The following is a 14,226-nucleotide window of genomic DNA, read 5'->3' on the forward strand; positions in this document are numbered from 1 at the left end:
TGCACTAGGTATGACACCTAGATCGGATATGAACTCCTTCATCCAGACTCCTTCGTTTGCTGCTTCCGAAGCAGCTATGTACTCTGCTTCACATGTAGATCCCGCCACAACGCTTTGTTTAGAACTGCACCAACTGACAGCTCCACCGTTTAATGTAAACACGTATCCAGTTTGCGATTTAGAATCATCCGGATCAGTGTCAAATCTTGCATCAACGTAACCATTTACGATGAGCTTTTTGTCACCTCCATATATGAGAAACATATCCTTAGTCCTTTTCAGGTATTTCAGGATGTTCTTGACCGCTGTCCAGTGATCCACTCCTGGATTACTTTGGTACCTCCCTGCTAGACTTATAGAAAGACACACATCAGGTCTAGTACACAGCATTGCATACATGATAGAGCCTATGGCTGAAGCATAGGGAACATCTTTCATTTTCTCTCTATCTTCTGCAGTGGTCGGGCATTGAGTCTTACTCAATTTCACACCTTGTAACATAGGCAAGAATCCTTTCTTTGCTTGATCCATTTTGAACTTCTTCAAAACTTTGTCAAGGTATGTGCTTTGTGAAAGTCCAATTAAGTCTTGATCTATCTCTATAGATCTTAATGCCCAATATGTAAGCAGCTTCACCGAGGTCTTTCATTGAAAAACTTTTATTCAAGTATCCCTTTATGCTATCCAGAAATTCTATATCATATCCGATTAGTAATATGCCATCTACATATAATATCAGAAATGCTACAAAGCTCCCACTCACCTTTTTGTAAATACAGGCTTCTCCAAAAGTCTGTACAAAACCAAATGCTTTGATCACACTATCAAAGCATTTATTCCAACTCCGAGAGGCTTGCACCAGTCCATAAATGGATCGCTGGAGCTTGCACACTTTGTTAGCTCCCTTTGGATCGACAAAACCTTCCGGCTGCATCATATACAACTCTTCTTCCAGAAATCCATTCAGGAATGTAGTTTTTACATCCATCTGCCAAATTTCATAATTATAAAATGCGGCAATTGCTAACATGATTCGGACAGACTTAAGCATCGCTACGGGTGAGAAGGTCTCATCGTAGTCAATCCCTTGAACTTGTCGAAAACCTTTTGCGACAAGTCAAGCTTTGTAGACAGTAACATTACCGTCAGCGTCAGTCTTCTTCTTCTTGAAGATCCATTTATTTTCTATTGCTTGCCAATCATTGGGCAACAACCAAAGTCCACACTTTGTTCTCATACATGGATCCCATCTCAGATTTCATGGCTTCAAGCCATTTTGCGGAATTTGGGCTCACCATCGCTTCTTCATAGTTCGTAGGTTCATCATGATCTAGTAGCATGACTTCCAGAACAGGATTACCGTACCACTCTGGTGCGGATCTTACTCTGTTTGATCTACGAGGTTCAGTAGTATCTTGTTCTGAAGTTTCATGATCATCATCATTAGCTTCCTCACCAATTGGTGTAGGTGTCACAGAAACTGGTTTTTGTGATGTACTACTTTCCAATAAGGGAGCAGGTACAGTTACCTCATCAAGTTCTACTTTCCTCCCACTCATTTCTTTCGAGAGAAACTCCTTCTCTAGAAAGTTTCCGAATTTAGCAACAAAAGTCTTGCCTTCGGATCTATGATAGAAGGTGTATCCAATAGTTTCCTTTGGATATCCTATGAAGACACATTTCTCCGATTTGGGTTCGAGCTTATCAGGTTGAAGCTTTTTCACATAAGCATCGCAGCCCCAAACTTTCAGAAACGACAACTTTGGTTTCTTGCCAAACCACAGTTCATAAGGTGTCGTCTCAACGGATTTTGATGGTGCCCTATTTAACGTGAATGCGGCCGTCTCTAAAGCATAACCCCAAAACGATAGCGGTAAATCAGTAAGAGACATCATAGATCGCACCATATCTAGTAAAGTACGATTACGACGTTCGGACACACCATTACGCTGTGGTGTTCCGGATGGCGTGAGTTGCGAAACTATTCCGCATGTTTCAAATGTACACCAAACTCGTAACTCAAATATTCTCCTCCACGATCAGATCGTAGGAATTTTATTTTCTTGTTACGATGATTTTCAACTTCACTCTAAAATTCTTTGAACTTTTCAAATGTTTCAGACTTATGTTTCATTAAGTAGATATACCCATATCTGCTTAAATCATCTGTGAAGGTGAGAAAATAACGATATCCGCCACGAGCCTCAACATTCATCGGACCACATACATCTGTATGTATGATTTCCAATAAATCTGTTGCTCTCTCCATAGTACCGGAGAACGGTGTTTTTGTCATCTTACCCATAAGGCACGGTTCGCAAGTACCAAGTGATTCATAATCAAGTGGTTCCAAAAGTCCATCAGTATGGAGTTTCTTCATGCGCTTTATACCGATATGACCTAAACGGCAGTGCCACAAATAAGTTGCACTATCATTATCAACTCTGCATCTTTTGGCTTCAACATTATGAATATGTGTGTCACTACTATCGAGATTTAATAAGAATAGACCATTCTTCATGGGTGCATGACCATAAAAGATTTTACTCATATAAATAGAACAACCATTATTCTCTGATTTAAATGAATAACCGTCTCGCATCAAACATGATCCAGATATAATGTTCATGCTCAACGCTGGCACCAAATAATAATTATTTAGGTCTAATACTAATCCCGAAGGTAGATGTAGAGGTAGCATGCCGACCGCGGTCACATCGACTTTGGAACCATTTCCCACGCGCATTGTCACCTCGTCCTTAGCCAATCTTCGCTTAATTCGTAGTCCATGTTTTGAGTTGCAAATGTTAGCAACAGAACCAGTATCAAATACCCAGGTGCTACTGCGAGCATTAATAAGGTACACATCAATAACATGTATATCGTATATACCTTTGTTCACCTTGCCATCCTTCTTATCTGCCAAATACTTGGGGCAGTTTCGCTTCCAGTGACCAGTCTGCTTGCAGTAGAAGCACTCAGTTTCAGGCTTAGGTCCAGATTTGGGTTTCTTATCTTGAGCAGCAACTTGCTTACTGTTCTTTTTGAAGTTCCCCTTCTTCTTCCCTTTGCCCTTTTTCTTGAAACTAGTGGTCTTGTTGACCATCAACACTTGATGCTCCTTCTTGATTTCTACCTCCGCAGCTTTCAGCATTGCGAAGAGCTCGAGAATAGTCTTATTCATCCCTTGCATATTATAGTTCATCACGAAGCTCTTGTAGCTAGGAGGCTGTGATTGGAGAATTCTGTCAATGACGCAATCATCTGGAAGATTAACTCCCAATTGAATCAAGTGATTATTATACCCAGACATTTTGAGTATATGCTCACTGACAGAACTGTTCTCCTTCATTTTGCAGCTATAGAATTTATTGGAGACTTCATATCTCTCAATCCGGGCATTTGCTTGAAATATTAACTTCAACTCCTGGAACATCTCATATGCTCCATGACATTCAAAACGTCGTTGAAGTCCCGATTCTAAGCCGTAAAGCATGGCACACTGAACTATCGAGTAGTCATCAGCTTTGCTCTGCCAGACGTTCATAACATCTGGTGTTGCTCCAGCAGCAGGCCTGGCACCCAGCGGTGCTTCCAGGACGTAATTCTTCTATGCAGCAATGAGGATAATCCTCAAGTTACGGACCCAGTCCATGTAATTGCTACCATCATCTTTCAACTTTGCTTTCTCAAGGAACGCATTAAAATTCAACGGAACAATAGCACGGGCCATCTATCTACAATCAAACATAAACAAGCAAGATACTATCAGGTACTAAGTTCATGATAAATTTAAGTTCAATTAATCATATTACTAAAGAACTCCCACTTAGATAGACATCCCTCTAATCCTCTAAGTGATCACGTGATCCAAATCAACTAAACCATGTCCGATCATCGCGTGAGATGGAGTAGTTTCATTGGTGAACATCACTATGTTGATCATATCTACTATATGATTCACGCTCGACCTTTCGGTCTCCGTGTTCCGAGGCCATATCTGCATATGCTTGGCTCGTCAAGTATAACTTGAGTATTCCGCGTGTGCAACTGTTTTGCACCCGTTGTATTTGACCGTAGAGCCTATCACACCCGATCATCACGTGGTGTCTCAGCAGGAAGAACTTTCGCAACGGTGCATACTCAGGGAGAACACTTCTTGATAATTAGTGAGAGATCATCTTAAAATGCTACCGTCAACCAAAGCAAGATAAGATGTATAAAAGATAAACATCACATGCAATCAATATAAGTGATATGATATGGCCATCATCATCTTGTGCTTGTGATCTCCATCTTCGAAGCACCGTCATGATCACCATCATCACCGGCGCGACACCTTGATAATCATCGTAGCATCGTTGTCATCTCGCCAATCTTATGCTTCCACGACTATCGCTACCGCTTAGTGATAAAGTAAAGCATTACAGCACAATTGCATTGCATACAATAAAGCGACAACCATATGGCTCCTCCCAGTTGCCGACAACTTAGTTACAAAACATGATCATCTCATACAATAAAATTTAGCATCATGTCTTGACCATATCACATCACAACATGCCCTACAAAAACAAGTTAGACGTCCTCTACTTTTTTGTTGCAAGTTTTACGTGGCTGCTACGGGCTTAGCAAGAACCGTTCTTACCTACGCATCAAAACCACAACGATAGTTTGTCAAGTTGGTGCTATTTTAACCTTCGCAAGGACCGGGCGTAGCCACACTTGGTTCAACTAAAGTTGGAGAAACTGACACCCGCTAGCCACCTTTGTGCAAAGCACGTTGGGAGAACCGGTCTCGCGTAAGCGTACGCGTAATGTCGGTCCGGGCCGCTTCGTCCAACAATACCGCCGAACCAAAGTATGACATGCTGGTAAGCAGTATGACTTATATCGCCCACAACTCACTTGTGTTCTACTCGTGCATATAACATCAACGCATAAAACCTAGGCTCGGATGCCACTGTTGGGGAACGTAGTAATTTCAAAATTTTCCTACGCACACGCAAGATCATGGTGATGCATAGCAACGAGAGGGGAGAGTGTAATCTACGTACCCTCATAGACCGACTGCGGAAGCGTTATGACAACGCGGTTGATGTAGTCGTACGTCTTCACGGCCCGACCGATCAAGCACCGAAACTATGGCACCTCCGAGTTCTAGCACACATTCATCTCAATGACGATCCCCGGACTCCGATCCAGCAAAGTGTTGGGGAAGAGTTCCGTCAGCACGACGGCGTGGTGACGATCTTGATGTTCAACTGTCGTAGGGCTTCGCCTAAGCACCAATACAATATTATCGAGGACTATGGTGGAAGGGGGCACCGCACATGGTTAAGAGAATGATCTTAGAGATCAACTTGTGTGTCTAGGGGTGCCCCCTGCCCCCGTATATAAAGGAGCCAAGGGGGGTGCGGCCGGCCCTAGGAGGAGGCACGCAGGAGGAGTCCTACTCCTACCGGGAGTAGGACTCTGAAAGTGCTAGTGATCGACTAGAGGGGGGGGTGAATAGGCGATTTTTATGAAAGTCTTCTAAACAGGGAAGTTTTGAAGACAAACGATAGAAGTAAACCTATTACCACGCAGCGGAAGGTAGACTACACTAGGCAAACCTTAGTCAGGTAATCAACGAAGTGAAAGCACGATGACTAATAGCAGCTAGGCAGTAGGGATCAGGTAGGAAGATATTGTGAAGCCAATCAGAACAAGCAGTCACTCAGTGAAGACAAAAGATAATGCAATCACGCAATGACTTCACAAGGACCAACAATAAGTAAAGGGAAGGGAAGGATGAAACCAGTGACTCGTTGAAGATAATGATTTGTTGGACCAGTTCCAGTTGCTGTGACAACTGTATGTCTGGTTAGGGCGGCTAGGTATTTAAACCTGAGGACACACAGTCCCGGACACGCAGCTCAGAACCCTTAGTCCTCACCGTATTCCCCTTGAGCTAAGGTCACGCAGACCTCGCCCAATCACTCTGGTAAGTCTTCAAGGTAGACTCCCAAACCTTCACAGACTTCGTTCACCGGCGATCCACAATGACTCTTGGATGCTCAGAACGCGACGCCTAACCGGCTGGAGGATTCACAGTCCTCAAGTGTAATAAGTCTTCAGACCACACAGACAAGAAGACTTAAGTGATGCCTAACACTCTTTGGCTCTGGGTGGTTAGGACTTTATCCTCGCAAGGAATTCTCTCTCAAAGGCTTCGAGGTGGGTTGCTCTCAAACGACAACAGCCGTACTTTAACTCTGAGCAGCCAACCGTTTATGGTTGTAGGGGGTGGGCTATTTATAGCCACTAGGCAACCCGACCTGATTTGTCCGAAATGACCCTGGGTCACTAAGGAACTGACACGTGTTCCAACGGTCAGATTTCAAACACACACGGCAACTTTACTTGGGCTACAAGCAAAGCTGACTTGTCCAACTCTGGACAAGATTCACTCTCATAGTCTTCACTCGAAGACATAGGATTTTGGTTAAGCATCACTTCAGTCATTCTGACTGGTTCTCTTGGACCCCACTTAACAGTACGGTGGTTCCTATGACTCAACAAAGAAGAAAAAGAACTACGAAAGATCTAAGTCTTCGAGCTCCATAGTCTTCATGCGATGTCTTCTCTTGTCATCGTCTTCAATGTGAATATATTCACATACCACCTTTGACTTCAATGTCTTCATACATTTTTAGGGGTCATCTCTGGTAGGAAAACCGAATCAATGAGGGACTTCTACCTGTGTTATCCTGCAATTCTCACAAACTCATTAGTCCCTCAACTAGGTTTGTCGTCAATACTCCAAAACCAACCAGGGGTGGCACTAGATGCACTTACAATCTCCCCCTTTTTGGTGATTGATGACAAACTGGTTGAAGTTTTCAACAGGGAATATAATATGTGAAATTGTAAAGGATAAGGAATTGTCTTCATAAGTTGTAAGGGCTCCCCCTGAAGATGTGCATATAAGTAATTTGCTTTTGGAATGCAAATGCACATGGCAGGTTGTACTTGTGGAGATCCTCTTCAACTTATGATGACAATTCATCATGCATGAAAAGTATGTGAAGATAATGACATGCATAATGGAAAATGGACGTCTGCAAAATGATCTAAGTGTGGAATTTATCGTCGCACATGCGGAATTTATCATCGCATCACAAAGTAGCAAATGAGTAGCAGACGACCATCAAGTTTAAGTGTTACAACTCAAAGAACCAAATGTATCAAAACGAGAGTTGTAAACACTAGGCAAAACATAAAGTAACCGCCCATATGGACCCGCTTGAAGACTATCACACTCATATGCTTCTCCCCCTTTTGTCAGTAAGGACCAAAAAGGTTTGAAGACATAGAGCATCTACTCGTTCCCATGAGGAGTAGGTGAAGTAGCAAGGTCGTCGGTGTTGTTAGGCGGTGCAGACGAGCTCGGGGCAGTGTCGACGCATGCTGAAGGAGGGGGTGGTGAAGTAGCATCGTCTTCGTCCTCGATCACTCTGGCATTCACAGTTGCCGCAGAGGAAGAGAACTCAAAGTCTTCAAGTGAGGGAGTTCGTCGCAGCACAGCCCTTCGGGGAGGTGTGGAGTCAAACTTGAAATGTTCATAGAAGCCATCCTCTTGAAGATCATCCTCAGAGCAGATAAGCGTCAGCCCTTTCCATGTACGCCGACAAGTTTCATGGGCAACAAAGGCATTCTTGGTGGCAAGGTTGCGAATGCGGTTGACATCCACCAAGAGGCTGTGCATTTGGCGCTTCAGCCAGTCATGATGCCTATCCTGTTTCTGATGAAGAGCAACCAGAAGCTCTCGGTCATTGAGAACACGAGATCGCTTCTTGGGCCGTTGGGCAATAGTGCTTTCAGTGGCTTCAGTGAGGGCACGATGAGGTGCGCGTGTAGTGCCAGCCAGAGGATAAACACGAGTGACTGCTTCAACTCCTTCAATGTTCCGAGAGAAACTTTGATGCTCCGCATTCTAAAGACTAAGAGGCTCCTTGGCAGGCTCTGGATAGAGGGCTTCAACGGACATATCCACGTCAGGCATAAAGATCCGATGATTGCGAGCAGAGGGCTGATATGAGATAGCTGAGTGGAGTTTGATCAGCCTCATTATCCATGGAGCGTAGAACTTCAAGCCAAAGAGATCAGATCCTGAAGCAGCAAGTTGGCGGATGAAGAAGTCTTGTGCATTGAAGCATTTGCCGTGAAGAATATAGAAGACCAAAGTCTTCATTGCACCTTATAGCTTTGCATATGGGGAATGTCCTTTGATGGGCGAGAGAGTTCGCCTTAAAATGTGATAGATGGTCCTTGGCAGATACTCTAGGTCTTCAACAAGGAACTCCTTAGGATATGCAGCGTCTTGTGGCAAAGGCTTCATCATACTGAGCATCTGACTCATGTTTGGTTCAGGCTTCTGAAAGATGCTCTCCATAGCTTCACTGTGAAGTTGACATCCAGGTTCATAGAGATCTCCAAGAGTGGGCAGACCAGTGAGCTCAATGATATCAAAGGCTTTGGCTTCATGATGAACATTTCCTGTCATCCACTCAAGGACCCAAGTCTTCGGATCTCTGTTGTAACCACGTATGTGAAGTGTCGCATAAAATTGGAGCAGCTCCTCTTCGTTCCAGTGCTCTTGGTTGGTGACGAAAGGCAACAATCCAACCTCTTTGAAGCAGTCCAGAGCTTCTTCCAAGCAGGGCAGACCAGCTATTGCTTCGGTGTCAAGACGCATATGTGGGAAGATATGACCTTGATTGTACAGAATGCAGGAGTAATAGCTTCGCTGCGTATAGCTCCAGAACCGATCAGAAGATATTCGTTCCCTTGAGTAGGGGTTCTTGGAGCTATTAAAGAAGGTGTTGCCTCCTTTGAAGCTGTTGACATTGAAGGATCCAGGTGCTGATGCAGGACCTGGAAACCCGGGCAACCTTGGCATTGGCTTCTGTACCTGAGGCCTATGCTCAATGTGATAGTCAAACTGAGGACCAGCAGCAGGCGCAGGAACAGAAGCAGTAGCATCATTGGCTTCGCTGACTTCTGGTTCTTGGGTTGGTGTAGGCTCCACATTTGCTTCAGCCATGACAGCGTCAGTGGCTTCACCAGTGTTGGTGGTGGCAGCCTCAAGATTTTCTACCTCCACTTGATGAGCTGGAGGGTCGGGCACAGACACGTTCTCCTCGAGAACAGCTTCGTCAGTAGTTGGGAGAGTGGGGACACGTTCTTCTTCTTGGGTGTCATCGGCTGATGCAGCCGGAATGTCTTCAGTAGCTTTAGCTTCAGATGCGGAGACTGGAGGCCTTGGTCCTTTGCGAAGCCTGCGTAACACTGGCGACGCCTTTGGAGATGGAGTTGGCTGGGCCTCAAAGTCATCTTCTTCTTCTTGCCGGGGTGGTGTGACTTGTTGTTGTGGGTGATCAGCCCATGATGCATCCTGAGCAATTGGCGTCAGAGGACGACCAATGCTGATGAGTTCGCTGTGCGTAAGCACAGGCGATGATACCTGTTGGTGCTCGATCTGAGGAAGAACTGCATCATCTTCAACATGGTCATGGTGACCAATGTCTTCAGCACGGTGGGATCAGCTGCTGGAATGTCTTCAGCTTCATGAGCCTCTGTGAAAGCAGGCTCATGGACAGTCAGTTGGCGCTCTTGATGTTCAGCGGCAGGGCGAACCATGGAGATAGGTTCAACAATTAAGGGCTCTGTGGGAGCAGCCCGTTCCTTCTTGGTCTTCTGCTTCTTCTTGGAGGGAGCAGCAGCAGAGGCTTCAGGATGTTTCCTCTTTCTGGCTTCAGCCTCAGCAGTCCTCGTCTTCTTCAGTTCTGAAGCGGTAGACCTGGATTTTGGCTTCGAGCCAGTCATGCTGGTTGGGAAGACAATGGGATGTGCTTCCTGCCTTGGTGCGTCGGGTTCGACCATAGCGGGCTTCTTCTTCTTCTGCTTTGCAGCCATCCTGGGTCGATGCCAGGACGCCCAAGGGCCTTGCGCTTCTCAGCCTCATTGTAGGCTTGCACACACTTGTCAGCCAGGCTCTTCATGCGCTCACGAGAATCTTGAGCTTCTTCACACTTCTTGAGAAAGGCTTCTTTGAGCTCGTGCAGCATGATCTTTAAGTTCTTGACCTCTTGCACGCTGAGCTTGGCCATATGCTTCTTGAACTGAGCTTTCTTAAAGTCAATCTTCTGCTTCAGTTCAACGATGCGCTGGGCTATAGCTAACTCTGAAGCAATGGCGCCATGGAAGGCAACACTGAGGCCAATGGGAAGTTGCAGATCTTCAAAGCTGAGGTTGGGCGTGTCAAACCACTCATCGATGAAGTCGTGGATGATTGCCACGTCAAAGAGAGGCAAATTGTTGAAGATTTCTGCTTCTTCTTTGCTCTTGATCAGTTGCTCAAGAGCGTCATCTGCAAGATCTTCATCACTGGACAGATCAATGGCATCGTTGCGCAGAATAGTAGCAGCAGTCAGTTCTTGGCTAGTGTGTGGTAGAGGCATCTTGACTTTCTGGGGCTTGGAGATGCGTGATAGATCTTCAGACTACACACTGTCTTCAGGAGGTGCAGTAGCCAGTGGCTTCGCCCGTGAGATTTTTGGTGCTGAGGCAGGCTTTGAAGCTTTAGGCTGCTTCAGTTTCTTTGGCTTCGGTGCTGCAGGCGCTTCATCTGATTCAGCGTCATCTGCAGGCTCATCCACGGCTGTCCCTTGAACCACGATATGAGTGATGAGACCTTCCAGGTTGTAGAAGGGCCCAACAAGATTGGGTTCAGCTTCGCGGGTCCCATCGACACGGGGAGCAGAGGGACCAGGGTTGAAGTCTAATCCCAAAGACTTCTTGTTCTGCTTCGCCGAATTATGGGCAAACTGGAAGTTGCGCTTGAACAGATTGTCGTCACGACACCATAGCAGTGACGATGGGTCAGCATCCGCAGGCTGTGGTCCACGGACCATGCAGGGATAGAAGCCTTGTTCAATGGCTTCATCTCTAGACCTGGGTTGAAGATTTTTGTATAGGATGTCTCCCCATGGTCGCTTGATGGCATTCTTTTCAGCATATTCCTTTGTCACAAATCTGTACTTGAACCACTGTTCTGCCCAATATCGTCGAATCCATTGGATTCGTGTCTTGCGCTGATTGTAATCCTCTTCTGGATCTGTCTTGTACAGTTCTGAGAGGTCATCGGGCAGATCTCTTGATGTCTCACCTCGACGCTTTCTGCCACCCTTCCTTGCTGATTTCTCTGCAGCCATGAACTTTAAACTGAATGGCTTCAATATGTTCAAAGGCTTCAAGGGCTTTCTCTTGCTGGACAAACAGGAACTGGCTTCGGGAGAATTTATGTGATGCTGTAAGAATTCTGCAAATGAATGCAGACTATGAGAACCAAGGGATTCTCCCACGGACATGTACCTGTGACAACATTAAGGTGCGAGGGAAGGGGAAAAGGTCATATGCATTCTCAGAAGATTTTGAAGATAAATTAGTTTAGAAGACATTGACCTCATCGTGCGAAGACATTCACTCATAGATAAGGAGTTGGTTCCAGATTTGTACGAATCCACGAATCCACAGATCAGTACAAGTGAGGAATCTAACTATTTTGTGAAGCATAAGTGAACATACTAGGCATAATATGAGATGCAGTATGAAGTGGATCCAACTTGTGTGAACAGAAACTGCTTGTGCTAGAAAGTGACGAATCAATAGGATCAAAGAGGCCGTAAAAAGGGAGTTTTATTTACCACACAAGAAACTGCTGGACGGAGTGGAAGAGGAGGCCGAGAAGTTCGATCGTCCGTGCCCTAACTTGGCGACGGAGGACACCTACGGCGACGACGGAGAAGACGATGTCCGCGGTCGGCGTGAAGACAGCATCGGAGAGGTTGCAGCAGCTAAGCGCTTCGTCGCCGGCGTCGTCGAGGGCTAGCGGTGGCGCTAGGGTTCGTGCGAGAGTGGAAGAAAGGATAATGACTGAGGTGAGGCGTGTATTTATAGGGACAGGGATGGCTCAGTGTTATTACACAGGTGCCCCTGGCGATTCACATCTGAGGAACACGTGGCCATCATGCAGCATATCAGAGGTTGTTCCACATTCCCACGCATGCCTGGATTGTCAGGTGGTCGTTCCCACTTCTCCGGGTTTCAGGTGAAGGAATTAGCATTGAAAACAGACTTAATGTTTGTCTCTGTATCTTCCGCTGACAAGGATGCAGAGAAGACATTCGACAGTTTCTATAGAATGCATATGATTTGGAGAGATAGAGTTTGAGATAGAAAGCATAGAGAGGTTAGGGTCCGATCACATTCACTTAGTTCAAAAGATTCAACAAGAAGACATAGCTATAAGTGAATGCTGTAGAGGACAGAACACTGGTATATATATATATGATCAACATACTGAAGATAATCATGAAGACATGTTGAGATTGAAGTCAAACCAAATGTGAAGACATAGCAAATGTAACGCCATGAGTGAAATACTTCAAACAGAACATTTGGTGGTGGCGTTACCCACCGTATAGGAAGTATTAGACCCGGACACGACGCATAATTATCGTGGCGCTCCGAAGTCAAATTCCTCATTAATGTATTCACACTTAGAATGTATGTCTTCATTGATTGAAGATATACTTTACTTCGTGTGTTGCACATCTAAGTCATCAATACGCATAAGTGTTAGGATGTGTGCCTAATCACAGGACATTTGAGGATTCCAAGATATTTAGCTCACACCGTAACTTGCAAAATCTCTTATCATCCAAGGGCTTCGTGAAGATATCTGCCAATTGCTCTTTAGTGTTGACGTGTATGATATCAATATCTTCCTTCACAACATGATCTCTGAGAAAGTGATGACGGATCTCAATGTGCTTTGTCTTCGAGTGCTGAACTGGGTTGTTGGCAATCTTGATGGTGCTTTCGTTGTCGCAGTAGAGTGGTACTTGCTTTAGATGAATGCCATAGTCTTTGAGTGTTTGGTTCATCCACGGAAGCTGAGCGCAGCAAGATCCAGCAGCAATGTATTCAGATTCAGCAGTGGAGAGAGATACACAGTTCTGCTTCTTTGAAGACCAACATACAAGTGATCGTCCCAGAAACTGACATGTGCCTGATGTAGACTTGCGATCCACCTTGTCACCAGCATAATCAGCATCCGAGAATCCAACCAGATCAAACTCTGAGCCCTTTGGATACCATAATCCTAGAGTTGGGGTGTAAGCCAAATATCTGGCCTAGATGCACATAGATAAAGTAAAGAACCAATCATGGAGCAGTATACCTTTTGATCAAACTCTTTACCATTGTCGTCGGGACCCAGATAATGTTTGGCTGGCATTGGCGTCGTGAAGCCTTTGCAGTCTTGCATATCGAACTTCTTCAGGCAATCTTTGAGATACTTCTCTTGAGATATAAAGATGCCATTGCGTTGCTGTCGTATTTGAAGACCAAGGAAGAACTTCAGCTCTCCCATCATGGACATCTGATATTGCTCTTGCATCATATATCCAAACTCTTCACTGTATTTCTGATTGGTGCAGCCGAAGATAATGTCATCCACATATATTTGGCACACAAACAGTTCACCATCATATGTCTTCGTGAAGAGAGTGGGGTCGAGGGAACCAGGTGTGAAGCCTTTGCTCTTCAGGAAGTATTTGAGTGTGTCATACCAAGCCCGAGGGGCTTGTTTGAGGCCATACAGTGCCTTGTTGAGCTTGCATACCATTTCAGGATGTTTTGGATCTTCAAAGCCAGGCGGTTGTGCAACATACACTTCTTCTTCAATCTTGCCATTGAGAAAAGTGCTCTTCACATCCATTTGATATAGAAGTATGTTATGATGATTTGCATAGGCCAATAGTATGCGTATGGCTTCAAGTCGAGCCACAGGAGCAAATGTTTCATCGAAGTCAATCCCTTCAACTTGAGTATATCCTTGAGCAACAAGACGAGCTTTGTTTCTGACAACTTGACCATGCTCATCTTGCTTGTTGCGATATATCCATTTGGTGCCTATTATATTGTGCTTCCGAGGATCAGGACGCTTAACCAGTTCCCATACATTATTCAGCTCAAACTGTTGAAGCTCTTCTTGCATAGCTTGAATCCATTCAGGTTCCATGAAGGCTTCTTCAACTTTCTTGGGTTTTGTTATTGAGACGAATGCGAAGTGCCCACAGAAATTTGCTAGCTGTGTTACCCTTGAACGAGTGAGTG

This window comes from Triticum urartu, chromosome 2A (assembly GCF_056163025.1).
Source record: "Triticum urartu cultivar PI428250 chromosome 2A, HENAU_Tu73, whole genome shotgun sequence".
In the NCBI taxonomy this organism is placed as follows: Eukaryota; Viridiplantae; Streptophyta; class Magnoliopsida; order Poales; family Poaceae; genus Triticum; species Triticum urartu.